Genomic DNA, 4,576 nt, shown 5'->3' on the forward strand with positions numbered 1-4,576 from the left:
TCCCTCTGTCCCTGTCTCTCTCCCTCTGTCCCTGTCCCTCTCTCCCTCTGTCCCTGTCTCTCTCCCTCTGTCCCTGTCTCTCTCCCTCTGTCCCTGTCTCTCTCTCCCTCTGTCCCTGTCTCTCTCCCTCTGCCCCTGTCTCTCTCCCTCTGTCCCTGTCTCTCTCCCTCTGTCCCTGTCTCTCTCCCTCTGTCCCTGTCTCCCTCCCTCTGTCCCTGTCTCTCTCCCTCTGCCCCTGTCTCTCTCCCTCTGTCCCTGTCTCTCTCTCCCTCTGTCCCTGTCTCTCTCCCTCTGCCCCTGTCTCCCTCCCTCTGTCCCTGTCTCTCTCCCTCTGTCCCTGTCTCCCTCCCTCTGTCCCTGTCTCTCTCCCTCTGTCCCTGTCTCTCTCCCTCTGTCCCTGTCCCTCTCTCCCTCTGTCCCTGTCTCTCTCCCTCTGTCCCTGTCTCTCTCCCTCTGTCCCTGTCTCTCTCCCTCTGTCCCTGTCTCTCTCCCTCTGCCCCTGTCTCTCTCCCTCTGTCCCTGTCTCTCTCCCTCTGTCCCTGTCTCTCTCCCTCTGTCCCTGTCTCCCTCCCTCTGTCCCTGTCTCCCTCCCTCTCTCCCTGTCTCTCTCCCTCTGTCCCTGTCTCTCTCCCTCTGTCCCTGTCTCTCTCCCTCTGTCCCTGTCTCCCTCCCTCTGTCCCTGTCTCTCTCCCTCTGTCCCTGTCTCTCTCCCTCTGTCCCTGTCTCTCTCCCTCTGTCCCTGTCTCTCTCCCTCTGTCCCTGTCTCCCTCCCTCTGTCCCTGTCTCTCTCTCCCTCTGTCCCTGTCTCTCTCCCTCTGTCCCTGTCTCTCTCTCCCTCTGTCCCTGTCTCCCTCCCTCTGTCCCTGTCTCTCTCCCTCTGCCCCTGTCCCTCTCTCCCTCTGTCCCTGTCTCTCTCCCTCTGTCCCTGTCCCTCTCTCCCTCTGTCCCTGTCTCTCTCCCTCTGTCCCTGTCTCTCTCCCTCTGTCCCTGTCTCCCTCCCTCTGTCCCTGTCTCTCTCCCTCTGTCCCTGTCTCCCTCCCTCTGTCCCTGTCTCTCTCCCTCTGTCCCTGTCTCTCTCCCTCTGTCCCTGTCTCTCTCCCTCTGTCCCTGTCTCCCTCCCTCTGTCCCTGTCTCCCTCCCTCTGTCCCTGTCTCTCTCCCTCTGTCCCTGTCTCTCTCCCTCTGTCCCTGTCTCTCTCCCTCTGTCCCTGTCTCTCTCCCTCTGTCCCTGTCTCCCTCCCTCTGTCCCTGTCTCTCTCCCTCTGTCCCTGTCCCTCTCTCCCTCTGTCCCTGTCTCTCTCCCTCTGTCCCTGTCTCTCTCCCTCTGTCCCTGTCTCTCTCCCTCTGTCCCTGTCTCTCTCCCTCTGTCCCTGTCTCTCTCCCTCTGCCCCTGTCTCCCTCCCTCTGTCTCTCTCTCTCTCCCTCTGTCCCTGTCTCTCTCCCTCTGTCCCTGTCTCTCTCCCTCTGTCCCTGTCTCTCTCCCTCTGCCCCTGTCTCCCTCCCTCTGTCTCTCTCTCTCTCCCTCTGTCCCTGTCTCTCTCCCTCTGTCCCTGTCTCTCTCCCTCTGTCCCTGTCTCTCTCCCTCTGTCCCTGTCCCTCTCTCCCTCTGTCCCTGTCTCTCTCCCTCTGTCCCTGTCTCCCTCCCTCTGTCCCTGTCTCTCTCCCTCTGTCCCTGTCCCTCTCTCCCTCTGTCCCTGTCTCCCTCCCTCTGTCCCTGTCTCTCTCCCTCTGTCCCTGTCCCTCTCTCCCTCTGTCCCTGTCTCTCTCCCTCTGTCCCTGTCTCTCTCCCTCTGTCCCTGTCTCTCTCCCTCTGTCCCTGTCTCCCTCCCTCTGTCCCTGTCTCTCTCCCTCTGTCCCTGTCTCCCTCCCTCTGTCCCTGTCTCTCTCCCTCTGTCCCTGTCTCTCTCCCTCTGTCCCTGTCTCCCTCCCTCTGTCCCTGTCTCTCTCCCTCTGTCCCTGTCTCCCTCCCTCTGTCCCTGTCTCTCTCCCTCTGTCCCTGTCTCTCTCCCTCTGTCCCTGTCTCTCTCCCTCTGTCCCTGTCCCTCTCTCCCTCTGTCCCTGTCTCTCTCCCTCTGTCCCTGTCTCCCTCCCTCTGTCCCTGTCTCTCTCCCTCTGTCCCTGTCCCTCTCTCCCTCTGTCCCTGTCTCTCTCCCTCTGTCCCTGTCCCTCTCTCCCTCTGTCCCTGTCTCTCTCCCTCTGTCCCTGTCTCCCTCCCTCTGTCCCTGTCTCTCTCCCTCTGTCCCTGTCCCTCTCTCCCTCTGTCCCTGTCTCCCTCCCTCTGTCCCTGTCTCTCTCCCTCTGTCCCTGTCCCTCTCTCCCTCTGTCCCTGTCTCTCTCCCTCTGTCCCTGTCTCCCTCCCTCTGTCCCTGTCCCTCTCTCCCTCTGTCCCTGTCTCTCTCCCTCTGTCCCTGTCTCTCTCCCTCTGTCCCTGTCTCTCTCCCTCTGTCCCTGTCCCTCTCTCCCTCTGTCCCTGTCTCTCTCCCTCTGTCCCTGTCTCTCTCCCTCTGTCCCTGTCTCCCTCCCTCTGTCCCTGTCTCTCTCCCTCTGTCCCTGTCTCTCTCCCTCTGTCCCTGTCTCTCTCCCTCTGTCCCTGTCTCTCTCCCTCTGTCCCTGTCCCTCTCTCCCTCTGTCCCTGTCTCTCTCCCTCCCTCCCTTCCCCACTCCCTCTCTCCCTCCCCCGCTCCCTCCCTCCCTTACCAGCTCCCTCTCCCTCTCCCTCTGTCTGTCTCTCTCTCGCTGTGTGTGTGTCTGTCTTTCTCTCTATCTCCCCCTTTCTCTCTCTCCCTGCTCTCTCTCTCTGTCTCTAAATCTCTCTCTCTGTCCCTCTCCTGCTCTCTTTCTCTCTCTCTCTTTCTCCCTGCTCTCTCTCTCTGTCTCTAAATCTCTCTCTCTGTCCCTCTCCTGCTCTCTCTCTCTTTCTCCCTGCTCTCTCTCTCTGTCTCTAAATCTCTCTCTCTGTCCCTCTCCTGCTCTCTTTCTCTCTCTCTCTTTCTCCCTGCTCTCTCTCTCTGTCTCTAAATCTCTCTCTCTGTCCCTCTCCTGCTCTCTCTCTCTTTCTCCCTGCTCTCTCTCTCTGTCTCTAAATCTCTCTCTCTCTCCCTCTCCTGGTCTCTCTCTTTCTCCCTGCTCTCTCTCTCTCTGTCTTTCTCTCTCCCTCTGTCCCTCTCCTGCTCTCTCTCTCTCTCTTTCTCCCTGCTCTCTCTCTCTGTCTCTCTCTCTCTCTCTCTCTGTCCCTCTCCTGCTCTCTCTCTCTCTCTTTCTCCCTGCTCTCTCTCTCTGTCTCTCTCTCTCTCTCTCTGTCCCTCTCCTGCTCTCTCTCTCTCTCTTTCTCCCTGCTCTCTCTCTCTCTGTCTTTCTCTCTCCCTCAGTCCCTCTCCTGCTCTCTCTCTCTCTCTCTTTCTCCCTGCTCTCTCTCTCTGTCTTTCTCTCTCTGTCCCTCTCCTGCTCTCTCTCTCTCTTTCTCCCTGCTCTCTCTCTCTGTCTCTCTCTCTCTCCCTCTGTCCCTCTCCTGCTCTCTCTCTCTCTCTTTCTCCCTGCTCTCTCTCTCTGTCTTCCTATCTCTCTCTGTCCCTCTCCCTCTCCCTCTCTCTGTCTCTCCACCTCTCTCTCTCTCTCTCTCTCTCTCTCTCCGCCCTCTCCCTCTCCCTCTCTGTCCCTCTCCCTCCCTCTCTCTCCATGAGTGGATTATCCTGCTACTTGGAGAGGAGTTCCAACATGTCAAAATTCCTTGTTACTCACAGTCAACACACAGCTCAGTAACCAGTCTGAACAGAGGCTACTGCAATCCAGCAGCGAGAGAGAGACAGAGAGACAGAGAGAGAGAGAGAGACAGAGAGACAGAGAGAGAGAGAGACAGATAGAGGCTGGAGGAGGTTACAGAGATAGAGAGGGGAGTAGGGGCTGGAGGAGGTTACAGAGATAGGGAGGGGTGTAGGGGTTGGAGTTGGTTACAGAGATAGGGAGGGGTGTAGGGGTTGGAGGAGGTTACAGAGATAGGGAGGGGTGTAGGGGCTGGAGGAGGTTACAGAGATAGGGAGGGGGTGTAGAAGCTGGAGGAGGTTACAGAGATAGGGAGGGGTGTAGGTGCTGGATGAGGTTACAGAGATAGGGAGGGGTGTAGGGGCTGGAGGAGGTTACAGAGATAGGGAGGGGTTGGGTGGGATGTGGGGGGAGTTGGGTGGGATGTGGGGGGAGTTGAGGGGGAGTTGGGTGGGATGAGGGGGGAGTTGAGGGGGAGTTGGGTGGGATGTGGGTGGAGTTGGGTGGGATGTGGGGGGAGTTGAGGGGGAGTTGGGTGGGATGTGGGGGGAGTTGAGGGGGAGTTGGGTGGGATGTGGGGGGAGTTGGTTGGGATGAGGGGGGAGTTGAGGGGGAGTTGGTTGGGATGAGGGGGGAGTTGAGGGGGAGTTGAGTACGATGTGGGGGGAGTTGGGTGGGATGTGGGGGGAGTTGGGTGGGATGTGGGGGGTGTTGAGGGGGAGTTGGGTGGGATGTGGGGGGAGTTGGGTGGGATGTGGGGGGTGTTGAGGGGGAGTTGGGTGGGATGTGGGGGGAGTTGGGTGGGATGTGGGGGGAGT

This window comes from Carcharodon carcharias, unplaced genomic scaffold (assembly GCF_017639515.1).
Source record: "Carcharodon carcharias isolate sCarCar2 unplaced genomic scaffold, sCarCar2.pri scaffold_1089_ctg1, whole genome shotgun sequence".
In the NCBI taxonomy this organism is placed as follows: domain Eukaryota; kingdom Metazoa; phylum Chordata; class Chondrichthyes; order Lamniformes; family Lamnidae; genus Carcharodon; species Carcharodon carcharias.